At 36.8% G+C, this 14,771-nt stretch overlaps 2 protein-coding genes and 1 pseudogene across 9 annotated transcripts in view; 1 reads left to right on the forward strand and 2 right to left on the reverse strand.

Moving 5' to 3' along the window:
* Window positions 1–14,771, reverse strand: part of LOC125779268 (uncharacterized) — a 465,548-nt gene that overhangs the window by 350,575 nt on the left and 100,202 nt on the right. The window lies entirely within an intron of this gene.
* LOC125779281 (myosin-13-like) overlaps window positions 1–14,771 on the forward strand; it is a 279,252-nt gene that overhangs the window by 255,125 nt on the left and 9,356 nt on the right. The gene's annotated exons all lie outside the window — the stretch shown is intronic.
* LOC125779834 (small nucleolar RNA U3) lies at window positions 12,759–12,888 on the reverse strand (annotated as a pseudogene).

Raw genomic sequence — 14,771 nt, forward strand, 5'->3', positions numbered from 1 at the left:
ATTCAAACAGGAACCTACCGGATTATCCACATGACAAACATAACAGAATACTCTACAATATTACGGGAACTGAACAGAAACTTCATACGAAACATTCCAGCTAACAACCCTCTTTACCCATTTATAACAGACGAAATCAGTAACATCAACATAACAATTAATAACATTTTACCTAAATACAAAAATAAAAGATCACTAGACTACATAGGATCAGCCTGGAAATGGATAGCTGGCAACCCGGACCATGACGATTTAGTAGCCATCAACAGCAAATTTAAAGAAGTATTCGAGAATAACAACCAACAATTAATAATCAACAAAAACATTTTAGAAAAAATAAACAATATAACAGAAATTAGCAACTCAATAATAAAGTCTCTAGGAAGTAGTAACGAATTTCAAACCGCCCTAATACTTAAATATAAATTAAAAATTGACATAATCAAAGATGAGTTAGAAAATATTAAAAGAGCAATTCATTTAACTAAAGCGAACATTATTAACTCAGTTATTATTAACAATCAAGAAGCTCATAGAATAAATAAAATTTTTATCGAAGAGAATCTGCAATTTGGTTCGTAAGAAGAATCTCTGAATTTTGCAGACGTTCAAATTGCTGTAAAACAAAACTTACTAATTTATATGGTAAAAATACCGAAAACCGGTAAAGAAATTTGCAAATCTATTATAATTAAGCCTTTAAGTAAAAACGAAACTATTTTAAAGATAAATTTTGAAAAAATACTGAAATGTAATGAAGAATATTATGGTATAGAAAAAGATTGTAAAATAATAAATGAAATAAAAATTTGCAAACAAACCCAAATTGTTAATTTGGAAAACGGAAATTGTATAAAAAATTTAATAAGGAATAAACCATATAAGTGCACTGTAACAAATACGGAACATAGAAAAAGATTGTAAAATAATAAATGAAATAAAAATTTGCAAACAAACCCAAATTGTTAATTTGGAAAACGGAAATTGTATAAAAAATTTAATAAGGAATAAACCATATAAGTGCACTGTAACAAATACGGAACATGTTAAAAATATTGTAGAAATAAATAATGGATTAATACTTTTAAATAATTTCGAAGGAAATATTACTACAAATAATAATACTAGAAAATTAAGAGGATCATATTTGATAAGAATCTTTAATGAACTATAAGAATAAATAACATGAATTTTACAACTTTAGAACAACATAGCTTGAGACCACTGCCTGCTTTAATCCAACATTCAAACTCAAATTCAGAGTTCGAGGAAGTTCTATCCTTAAAACTTATGAAAGAGCTTAATATAAAAAACATTACAAAAATAAGTTCTCTGAATCTTTTAGTGAAATCCAGTTTATTCACTCATTTTGGGCTATTAGCCCTAGTACTTACCATAATTGCAATTTTCAGATGCAAAAAGCGCGTAAAGCCTGAAATAATTATTAGCAAACCGGAATCATTTCAAATGCCAAGGAAGGAAAAGACTTCTATCTTAACGACATCCCATTTTTTTTAATTAATCAAGCGGGGACGCTTGATATTTCGGAGGGAGGAGTTAACACAATATTTTATGAACTACTACATAAATTCCATTCCCACATTATATGCTAGAAATATACAAACCGTTTGCATACTTTGGAGTCCTATTACAACCAAAAGTGCATCCGCTAAATTCTTAAGTGAGCGAAACACGCGCAACCATGTCTTCTCCCCCAAAACCAAATAGCTGCAGGTGAGCGCTACAGTCGCAAACCCTTTTAGCTGACCAACCATCTTTGGTCACGTAGGCCGGCTCAAGCATAGGTTAGACTATAAACTTTAAAGTTAAGTGTAGGCAGTCTTTTTAAGTTACTAGACTCGACAGGCACATAGTGCCGCTAAAAAACATAAATAATTTTAAGATAATAAAAAAGGCACATAGTGCCGACCTAATAAAATTAATTAATAAATAAACCTCCGTCTCGTTAATTTATATGTACATAGCGCGTAAGCAATAATCAAATTTATAATTACGGGCTATTAATATAGACTTTCAAAGTTAATAATAGATAACTGTCTTGTCATTTTAATGTAAATATAAATATTATTACAAGTTATATGAACAGAACACAAAACGCAGGTATATGTACGTATAACTTTAAAATAATAACAATAATAAATTTCTTTTTACCACTTTTGGCCGTTGCTACTAAGTAAGCTCTTTGTAAGTTTTTGTAATACTTTTCTTAATTTTTTTGTTTCACGCACACTGCCAAAAATTATCGCGATCCTTTGCCATCTCAGCAGAAATAACGCTGGCGATAATGATTTTATTTTCGTTGTAGCGGGTCTCGAAGATAAATTTTAAATTTAGGCAAATTAGAATATTTTTTCTCTGTTACATTTTTTCATTTCCAATAAATTACCGTAAATTTATTCACACGCGCACGATATGCTCATACAATTCCAGTCATATATCGCTATCGCCCGTTTGTATGATGTTAAACACTGACTCAGCGATGCCTTGTCCTTCAACTCTTCTTAAAACCTTTATCACACAACCATCGGGTAACTATAGCAAAGAAAAAAATATTAGGGAGATTCTCTTGCTCTTGTAAGATTGCACGATGACACAAAATGCAAAAATCCTAATCCTATGCAATACCAAGAGAGCATCCATTGCAGAATCCAGTGATATATGAACGGCTGATTCGGTCAATTTATTGAGAATGACTATTATGAATTGGCGCACATTCTGTATACATTCTTAACAAAAAACTGTAACAAATCTTTTTAATATAAGTAGAATTTATAAAATCTATTCATAATATGTCTTTATGTAAAATGACAGCTAAACCAAGGTTGCAATTATAATTTTACTCGTCATTGCACGAAAATAAACATGGGTTTTGGCCTGACATATTTTACAGCCATTGCAAATATGCGGGTGTTTGTTGTTGTGTCGTTGCAACAAGTGCTGAACACAATGACAGCAACAGACTGCAGCAGCACGACAGTGAACTGAAAATTGCGTTGTGCATCTACTACATGAACGCATGTACACAAGACAACACAGCTCTCCATTTTGCATGCACACAATTTCGTTGTGGCCATACTAATACCTTGCACGTCAATGAAATTTTAATATTTTTTCAAAGTGAAATTTTTTATGCAAAAAATAAGTAAAGAGGTATACATTTTTGTTTTAAATTATCAATTGTTATTACAAATGATATAATAGAGATATTTTACGCTTTCATTTGTAAAATAAGGTCAAGTTTGTTAGAGCTGTGATTAATTTCACATTTTACATATTAGTGGCATCACCACTCGTTGGCAAATATAAGAATATACTGAAGTTAGCGCGAATGACAACTGTCGGCCTGCAGTCGTGTAGTCGTGCAGCTGTCAAAATAACAGTGTCCATAAGAACGTGTGTATTTTAATATTTGACAGTTGTCGTTTGCAGTCTGTCGCCAGCATTGTGTTCAGCATATCAAGTAGAAAATTTTGCAGTTCGTGCACCGTGCAAGCATTTTGCATGAGCAAGAGAGTAAGGGTGGAGTCATGTGTAGAAGTTCACGCAAGTGAGGAAAGTTCTCTGATCGCCATTCACTTGGGAGTGACCAGAAACGATTCTTTTACATATGACTCAAGCAGCTCACAACTTCCGGTCTTTGACCAAGTATCCTCTGGGTAGCCTAAGAACATCCGTTTGAAGGCGAGATAAAGTGAGAAGGCGAAACATCTCCTGCATAGGGTTGTGCGCTGGGTTTGGGACCCGCCACGTAAAAAACACCCCCAATGAAAAACAACAAACAGCCTCGGATGAGAGACCCCCCTTTTGATGACGACCATGGCAAACGAAATAAGGACTATGATTTGAGGGCATGCACCTGGAATGTCCGGTCCCTTAATTGGGAAGGTGCCGCTGCCCAGCTGGTAGATGTCCTCGTAAAGATAAAGGCTGACATCACCGCCGTCCAAGAAATGCGATGGACGGGACAAGGACAGAAACGAGTAGGTCCTTGTGACATTTACTACAGTGGCCATATAAAGGAGCGCAAGTTTGGTGTTGGATTCGTGGTGGGAGAGAGACTCCGTCGCCGAGTACTATCATTCACTCCGGAGAATGAACGTCTAGCCACAATCCGCATCAAAGCGAGGTTCTTCAACATATCGCTGATTTGCGCCCACGCCCCGACGGAAGAGAAGGACGATGTGACCAAAGATGCTTTTTATGAGTGCTTGGAGCGCACTTATGAGAGATGCCCCCGCCACGATATCAAAATCGTGCTTGGCGACTTCAGCGCCAGGGTGGGCAAAGAAGGTATCTTTGGTACTACGGTCGGTAAATTCAGCCTCCACGAGGAAACATCCCCAAATGGGTTGAGGCTGACCGACTTCGCCGGGGCCCGAAATATGGTTATCTGTAGTACTAGATTCCAGCATAAGAAGATACATCAAGCTACCTGGCTGTCTCCGGATCAAAAAACCACCAACCAGATCGATCATGTTGTGATAGACGGAAGACACGTCTCCAGTGTTTTAGATGTGCGTGCGCTCCGAGGTCCTAACATCGACTCGGACCACTATATTGTTGCTGCCAAGATTCGCACCCGCCTCTGTGCAGCAAAAAACGCACGCCAACAAACATAAGGAAGGTTCGACGTTGAGAAGCTGCAATCACAACAGACAGCCGAAAGATTTTCTACTCGGCTTGCACTCCTGCTCTCTGAGAGCACTCGTCAACAACTCGGTATAAGGGAACTGTGGGACGGCATTTCAAACTCCTTACGTACAGCTGCAACCGAAACCATTGGTTTTCGGAAAGTGCAAAAGAACAGCTGGTACGACGAGGAGTGCCGTGTCGCAGCGGAGAGAAAACAGGCTGCCTACCTCGCAACGTTACGATCGACCACAACACGTGCGGGATGGGATAGATACCGAGAGTTGAAGAGGGAAGCGAGACGCATTTGCAGACAGAAGAAGAAAGAGGCCGAAATGCGTGAGTACGAACAGCTTGATAAGCTGGCCAACAGGGGTAATGCTCGAAAATTCTACGAAAAATGCGGCGGCTTGTAGAAGGTTTCAAGACCGGAGCGTACTCCTGTAGAACCCCTAAAGGTGATCTAGCTACCGATGCCCAGAGCATACTTAGATTATGGAGGGAACACTTCTCCAGCCTGCTGAATAGCAGTGAACACATAACACCAGGAGAAGGCGAACCCGATACCCCAATCGATGACGATGGAGCAGACGTTCCATTACCCGGCCATGAAGAAGTTCGAATAGCAGTTGCTTGCCTGAAGAACAACAAAGCGGCAGGGGCCGACGGGTTGCCGGCCGAGCTATTCAAATACGGCGGCGAAGAACTGATAAGGAGCATGCATCAGCTTCTTTGCAAAATATGGTCGGATGAAAGCATGCCCAACGATTGGAATTTAAGTGTGCTATGCCCAATCCATAAAAAAGGAGACCCCACAATCTGCGCCAACTACCGTGGGATAAGCCTCCTCAACATCGCGTACAAGGTACTATCGAGCGTATTGTGTGAAAGATTAAAGCCCACCGTCAACAAACTGATTGGACCTTATCAGTGTGGCTTCAGACCTGGTAAATCAACAACCGACCAGATATTCATCATGCGCCAAATCTTGGAAAAGACCCGTGAAAGGAGAATCGACACTCACCACCTAGTCGTCGATTTCAAAGCTGCTTTCGACAGCACGAAAAGGAGCTGCCTTTATGCCGCGATGTCTGAATTTGGTATCCCCGCAAAACTAATACGGCTGTGTAAAGTGACGTTGAGCAACACGAAAAACTCCGTCAGGATCGGGAAGGACCTCTCCGAGCCGTTTGATACCAAACGATGTTTCAGACAAGGCGACTCCCTATCGTGCGACTTTTTCAATCTGCTGCTGGAGAAAATTATTAGAGCTGCAGAACTGAATCGAGCAGGTACAATCTTTCATAAGAGTGTACAGCTGCTGGCGTATGCCGATGATATTGATCATCGGTCTCAACACCCGCGCCGTTAGTTCTGCTTTCTCCAGACTGAACAAGGAAGCAACGCAAATGGGTCTGGCAGTGAACGAGGGCAAGACGAAATATCTCCTGTCATCAAACAAACAGTCGTCGCACTCGCGACTTGGCTCTCACGTCACTGTTGACAGTCATAACTTTGAAGTTGTGGATAATTTCGTCTATCTTGGAACCAGCGTAATCACCACCAACAACGTAAGCCTGGAAATCCAACGCAGGATTACTCTTGCCAACAGGTGCTACTTCGGACTGAGTAGGCAATTGAAAAGTAAAGTCCTCTCTCGACGAACAAAAACTAAACTCTATAAGTCGCTCATAATTCCCGTCCTGCTATATGGTGCAGAGGCTTGGACGATGACAACAACCGATGAGTCGACGTTGCGAGTTTTCGAGAGAAAAGTTCTGCGAAAGATTTATGGTCCTTTGCGCGTTGGCCACGGCGAATATCGCATTCGATGGAACGATGAGCTGTACGAGATATTCGACGACATTGACATAGTTCAGCGAATTAAAAGACAGCGGCTACGCTGGCTACGTCATGTTGTCCGGATGGATGAAAACACTCCAGCTCTGAAAGTATTCGACGCAGTACCCGCCGCGGGAAGCAGAGGAAGAAGAAGACCTCCACTCCGGTGGAAGGACCAAGTGGAGAAGGACCTGGCTTCGCTTGAAATATCCAATTGGCGATGGGAAGAAACGACTGGCGCGCTGTTGTTGACTCGGCTATAATCGCGTAAGCGGTTTCTACGCCAGTAAAGAAGAAGAAGAAGAGAATACCCCTATTATATTAATAAAATTTATTAGTTTAACCGTGCGATTCTGTACTGTGATACAGTCTCAAGTCTCTAAATTTGAGATTTTAAGTTAGAAACAATTTTTGAGACTTGAGACGATTTTGCTATTCTGTAAGTGACAGTCACAGGATCTAATACATTTCATTATTCAGAGATATTTTTACACTTGAATGATAATAAATACGTTGATATCAAATATTAATTTTTCTATAACATAGTCAAAAACCATAATCTATATATATAAAAGAAAGTTGTTGTTAGTTACATCATTTATAACTCAAGAACGGCTTAACCGATTTGGCTGAAAATTGGTGGAGAGGTAGCTTAGAACCAGGCTAAGGACATAGGATACCTTTTAGCTCTTTATGTCAAAGTTTAATACAACTCATAAATACAAAAATTATATTTCAAATAAGCATTTGTTCAAAATTCATGTTTGTAGGCATATTTGAATATTTCATTTCTTCAAAAAAAAAAAACAAAGCAAAAACAATAAAAAAAACCTCACATCTATATATATAAAAGAAAGTTGTTGTTAGTTACATCATTTATAACTCAAGAACGGCTTAACCGATTTGGCTGAAAATTGGTGGAGAGGTAGCTTAGAACCAGGCTAAGGACATAGGATACCTTTTAGCTCTTTATGTCAAAGTTTAATACAACTCATAAATACAAAAATTATATTTCAAATAAGCATTTGTTCAAAATTCATGTTTGTAGGCATATTTGAATATTTCATTTCTTCAAAAAAAAAAACAAAGCAAAAACAATAAAAAAAACCTCACATCTATATATATAAAAGAAAGTTGTTGTTAGTTACATCATTTATAACTCAAGAACGGCTTAACCGATTTGGCTGAAAATTGGTGGAGAGGTAGCTTAGCTTCTAAAAAATAATGCAATTGCTAAGTATTTGGAACAGAAGAAATGAACTGCAACCAAATACGCAGTAGATTATAACTGGCTCAGTAATCAGTCGTTGATTCCCAAAAGACTGATGTTATAACTTTTCCAGCCGACTTTTTTGTTTTTCCACGCCTGAGAACCGGTTCATCATGTGCAGTCCACTAGAATGGCTGTCGATTGGACTCCAGTGGGAAATGATGGAGCTATGTTTCTATTACCCACTTTATTCCGATTAGAGAGCACTTAAACACTTCTCAGAATCAGTTATTCGTTGTTTTTATTGGATTATGAACTTGCGAGCCGCCTACTTTGTTTATTTCGCCTGTTTCCAGCTTAGCAAATGTCTTTTCAGCGGTGGATTTCCCTGAGCCCAAATTCAACAGTATTTTCCCCAAAAAAACAATGCTTTATTGACACACGAAATGTTTTATGATCCATTTTTTGTAAACTAACACAAGTTGCTTCACAAAAATGCTATATCTCATTAACTAATAGTTATAATTCAACTAATAGAAATCATATACATATACATATGTAGATGGTAGGAGTAGTATTATCTATGTATCAGCCACAGTGAAGCGTGGACGGGTCCTCTAGTTATCAATAAAAATAAAAATATATGTTGAATTTGTTTCATAATATTTACGAAATTTATCTGAAATTAATTTATTTTTAAACTTTTCGTGTTTGAGTTGCTTACAAAATATAATGAAACGACAATCGACTAATATCTATGATGATCTCTGTTCAGTATATTCAAATTGGCAGACAAGAGTTCTTTTTAGTTTTGGGACCTGCTAACTACCAGGTCTCAAATTTGAGGCAATATTTTGAGACTAACGCTAGAGACTGTTTAGTGAATAGTAATTTGTCACAAATTGAGATTTTACCTCAAAATGACTCAAATAGAGACTAGAGACTGGTTACAGAATCCCGCTATAAAGCTATTGGTGTCAAGCACAGTTGTTTCCAGCGCTACTCTGATTTTTGAAAGCTTCTCTTTCATAATGCAATTTCAAAGGCAGCGGTTTGATTAAACGTATAACCACCAAGCAGCTGCAACTGTAAAATGTAATTTCATAATTTTATTAATTTGTTTAACTTTATTATTATACTAATGTATGTACTAAGCGCCACTAACTTTAAACAGATATGTGGGCACACACACAGACGGGATGTATCTCATCTGGCAGCACTGTTTGTCAGCTGTTCTATTATCTCATTCTATGTCAGTTATTCTATCATCTCATTCTCTGTCAGTTATTCTACTATTTCATTTTCCATATATTCGTGGAAATTCACAGTAATGTAATTCACAGTTTCAACTGCATTCCTTATTTCTTAAGTTACAGTTTAAGCTTAGTACGCAGCTCTCAAGAAACGTAAAAACTTTATATAAAAAAACGCTTAAGAAACGGTCCAGAAACGTTCCTGCGATAAAGTTACTTGTGCTAGTACGCAGCTCTCAAGAAATCTAGTACTAATTTTTAATACTCTTTTTAATAAAATGTGAATATGGCAAACCTGGTTTTGCGAAGAAACATCAAATCAACAATTGTTTCTTGCAGGAAATTCGAAGTAATCATCAAATTCATCCTAAATTAGTTGAAATCATTATTATAAAGTATGTTCCATTTTGAAATGTTGTAGAAAACCAACCAATCATCAACAACATTCCTTAAATCTCAATGAAAATATTTGTGTTACCATACATATACATACATACATACATACGCACAAAGTTTGTTTACTTTGTTTATTCTCTCTTGCTCTTCTAATGTGGATCATTCACAATGCGTAACCAGCTGTCAAAATTACTTGAGAAATAATGTATTTTTGTTCTTGAACAATTACTTGAGAGCTGCGTACCAACCTTTAAGAAACGGACACTCTTTGTACAGACGCCAACAGGGCTACACGTTTATTCTGATTTATCCAATAAATTTAGCGTGGTGGCTAATATCTCCACCATAGATATCGTGTGATAACACGGCCAGTCTTTCTGTAAAATGACAGCTAAAACAGGGTTGTAATTATATTTTTACGTGGCATTGTACGAAAATAAACATGGGTTTTGGTCTGACATATTTTTCAGCCCTTGCAAATAATTTTCTGCGTAAGTTTGTTGTTGCGCCGTTGCACCAAGTGGAAAATTCTGCAATTCATGCACCGTGCCAGCGTTTTGCAAGAGATATGATAATATCCCTAATTTGTTGGTGCAATCTGTTACCTCCGTCTTGTAGAGATGTTGTTTTTATTGTGATCTTGGGAATATGCTGTGAATGGTAACTTTCGCTACTCCCTTTTTCCAGGGTGCAATAAATACGAATTTCTGAAAATCATAAAGCTTAGTACGCAGCTCTCAAGAAACGTAAAAACTTCATATAAAAAAACGCTTAAGAAACGTTCCTGCGATAAAGTTACTTGTGCTAGTACGCAGCTCTCGAGAAATCTAGTACTAATTTTTAATACATTTTTCAATAAAATGTGAATATGGCAAACCTGGTTTTGCGAAGAAACATCAAATCAACTGTTGCGTCAAGCGACAAGATATATATGTATATTTAAACCTGAAATTAAAATTAAGAAAAATTAATTATAAAAAATTATAAAATATTGTATTATTTAAATCATTGTATGCTTACCTTAATTATGCATTCATACTACTAATCTACTACTTACCTTAATACTTACCATACTCTATTACAATATTGAACGAAAAGTTGAAGATAATTATATTTACCCCTTTTTTATACATATGAATATAGTTTAAGCCGTTAGTTTAAGATTTAGGCTAAGCAACTAAATGAAATAAAATAAAGATGCTATTGTAAAGGGTGATTTTTTAAGAGCTTGATAACTTTTTAAAAAAAAAAAACGCATAAAATTTGCAAAATCTCATCGGTTCTTTATTTGAAACGTTAGATTGGTTCATGACATTTACTTTTTGAAGATAATTTCATTTAAATGTTGACCGCGGCTGCGTCTTAGGTGGTCCATTCGGAAAGTCCAATTTTGGGCAACTTTTTCGAGCATTTCGGCCGGAATAGCCCGAATTTCTTCGGAAATGTTGTCTTCCAAAGCTGGAATAGTTGCTGGCTTATTTCTGTAGACTTTAGACTTGACGTAGCCCCACAAAAAATAGTCTAAAGGCGTTAAATCGCATGATCTTGGTGGCGAACTTACGGGTCCATTTCTTGAGATGAATTGTTGTCCGAAGTTTTCCCTCAAAATGGCCATAGAATCGCGAGCTGTGTGGCATGTAGCGCCATCTTGTTGAAACCACATGTCAACCAAGTTCAGTTCTTCCATTTTTGGCAACAAAAAGTTTGTTAGCATCGAACGATAGCGATCGCCATTCACCGTAACGTTGCGTCCAACAGCATCTTTGAAAAAATACGGTCCAATGATTCCACCAGCGTACAAACCACACCAAACAGTGCATTTTTCGGGATGCATGGGCAGTTCTTGAACGGCTTCTGGTTGCTCTTCACCCCAAATGCGGCAATTTTGCTTATTTACGTAGCCATTCAACCAGAAATGAGCCTCATCGCTGAACAAAATTTGTCGATAAACACATTTCGAACCGAACACTGATTTTGGTAATAAAATTCAATGATTTGCAAGCGTTGCTCGTTAGTAAGTCTATTCATGATGAAATGTCAAAGCATACTGAGCATCTTTCTCTTTGACACCATGTCTGAAATCCCACGTGATCTGTCAAATACTAATGCATGAAAATCCTAACCTCAAAAAAATCACCCGTTATTAGAACCATAGAACCGAGCGCACGCGTCTTTCATTTTTTCGTAATTTAATTTTCGTAATTTACGACAGGCAATTAGGCTTCATTTTATTCGCGCATTCCCAAGCTTTTTATTATCGCTTCTCAAAAACGCTTGAAAATTTTCATGGCGCCCGAGCAGGGACTAAGTGCGTGAACTTAGTTATTTTTTTTAATAAAGTGCCAACTAATATTGTTAGTGCTAATTTTCGAATTTTCGTTTCTAATTGCCTGTCAACTCGTTTCGTTTTCGGCCTTTCGACAAGTGAAGTGAAGACAAGTGTAACTACATAAAAAAAAGGTGCGTGGAGTCCCTACGCGCGGATGAAGTTATACTTCTTAGTGATATTCAGAAATGCATATCATTTTGTATGAAAGAAAACTAGAAAACTTAAATTCACATTTTATAAATTTATTATGCACATAAAATGAAGAATAAAGCAAAGTCTAAATGAATGAATTTTGACTCAGAAAGTAGTTCCGTCTCTTCGTTGCGGAAGAGAATATGCAGGGTAATCATCTCTCTTTTGTTCTTCGCCAATTTGGCTGGCGGATTGACTTGTGAAGATCAATTTTTTGTTGGTGACATATTCATATGTGTACGCATATGTATGTTTGTATGCTTGTGATTTATTTGTTCGGCAATGTATGCAAATATATGTACATATAAGTATATATGAATGTATGAACATGCTAGTCAATGCGCGCACATGTGCATACATACACTCATATGAGCATGTGCAGATATATAAGATAGGATAGAAGATGTATGCCTTTTAACATCGTATACTATACAAATAAATATTTTTCTTACTAATAGAAATTAAAATAAAGAAAAATATTTATTTTTATAGTATACGATGTTAAAAGCAACAAATTAAAAATGTATTCTGTCGGGATTCGAACCTGGGACCTGTGTTAGCATCTTGACCTTCCAAGCGCTTACCACCAACACCACCATTGGCAATTAGGTGGCGCTGACTTAAGTATGATGTGGTTATGAATGCAAGAAACATACGATGGTTCTAATAATTTTGTTTAAGTATAGAAATATACATACTTTGTAGAACATTTGCTTTCGCAATAAATTTATCACAGCAATATACATATACATAATATGTATATGCATATGCATAACATTGCTGTGATGCCCTGAGAAGTATAGTCTTAATAAATTTATTTTAAATATTTATTAGTATAGATTTCAAAAAGCACAGAAATGATTCTGTGAATTTATTCATTAAAATCGCCACTCAGAAGTCGTTTTATCCCTTGTAAGCGAGCGATTTTCTTAAATCTTACGCTCCCAGATAAAACCATATACCTCGTCATCGTGGGTCAGTTTCAAAAACCACAGAAATGATTCTGTGTGATTCTGAAAGGCCAACGCAGAGTATTTCAATTAAAAGTCACACAAAATAGTTGAGAATTCGCAGAAATGAAAGACAAACGAAAGAAAAAGAAGTATAACTTCAATAATGCACAAGCATACATATGCGCACACATGTGAATATGTCACCAACCAAAAATTGAAACATTGTTCTACAAAAACAACAACAGCATAAGCATGGAACATTGTGTTGTGTTGTTGTGTCGGCCGAGCTGTGCCGAAAGAAACGAACAAACGATCGCCGATTGTCACCGCTTCCCTTGCTGCTCGCACATCTTCGCAGACAAGGTTGCGTACATTCATATGGATGGAGCGAGGTTGCGCACTTTGCGTTACTTTTATATGGAAAGTTGCGCAACCAGAATCTATCGCAACCTTTTCCGGCGTCGTATAAGAAGTATAAATTCAAAAACAAATTGATCAAATTAAACCTAAAAAAGAAAAAAACATCACATACTCATATACATAGAAAACACAAAGCAAAAATTTTAAATACAAAATACATACATATGTATGTACATAAATATATGTATATACATAATTTATACACATAGTGAACGTGTGGTGCAGTGCAGTGATAGTGATACCTAACTACATGAAAAATAAAAATAAAACATAAAATATAAACACGAAACTAAAGCGAGACTAAAAAAGGATATACTTACGTTAAAGTGAAGGTGTTACTTTAAAAGTGGAGTGATCCCTACAGATGTACGTGAATACCTTAAAAAATAAAGTGGCTAAATATAAAAGCGAATACATATGTGAAACAGAAAATTTAAACATAATATAAAAACCAAATATAAATATACATACATACATACATAAACGTGAAGTGGAGTGCTAAATAAATACTTACCCACATACCCACTATAAAATCAAAAAAGAAGAAGGGAAGTATTGTGAAGTGTGTGCATGTACATACGTATATACATAAATATAATTCGCATACGAATATAACTAAGAAATAAAATAAAAGGTGGTACTTGAGACGTACTATGCGAGGTGAATTATTTATGCGGTACAGTGGTGGGCGCAAATAAAAGATCGAATGTTTTTGCCCTAAAAAAGTAATAATTGCATTACAGTTAAAAAAAAAACGCTAGACAGTGAAGTGCCGCTAATATCTACCGCTTTTTGTGCCGTACCACTAAAAGTTACCGCTTCCAGTGCCGCTACAAAACTCCGCAAGATTATACCGCAAAGTGTCCAGTTTTTACAACCTCACTTCGCTGCTGCCACAACGTCGCTGCTTCCATCACTCGCTGCTGCCACCAAACCACTGCTGCCATCGTTGCTGCTGCCATCAAGCCGCTGCTACCATCACACCGCTGCTGTCATCGTCGCTGCTACCATCAAAGCGCTGCCGTCGTGGGAATGAGCTGCCACTGCATTCTCTGCAAAAGGGACGTAAGCGCCAGCAAACAGCCGACGCACCAGGTAACGAGTGCGATTTACTGAAAGCAGTGCAAAAAAAAGGCAAACATAAAAAACAAGTGCACTTTCAGTTCTTGGCTCTCCCTTTTCACTTTACATCATATTGATTATATTGTATTTATTAAATATACATATACATATAAATTAGTATATACTCATATGTACGTATATATATACATATACGAATTAAAAGTGAATAAGGGATTTTGGGATTTTTCGGTAGCCCTTTATTTTGAAATAAAGGTGAAAAAATTATTCATTGCAAAATTAAAGTATCTCGTTTTTCGCAATTTTTTCGATCCGCGTTTGCAATTATCGGTCGTTTTTTCGCAATTTTTGTCGATTTTCGTTCGGACATTTTCCGATTAAATTACTTTTTTGTGCTATTGCTCATTTTGTGCATTTATCGATTTGGCTTTCGTATACTTGGGAAT

Source organism: Bactrocera dorsalis, chromosome 6 (assembly GCF_023373825.1).
Source record: "Bactrocera dorsalis isolate Fly_Bdor chromosome 6, ASM2337382v1, whole genome shotgun sequence".
Lineage (NCBI taxonomy): Eukaryota > Metazoa > Arthropoda > Insecta > Diptera > Tephritidae > Bactrocera > Bactrocera dorsalis.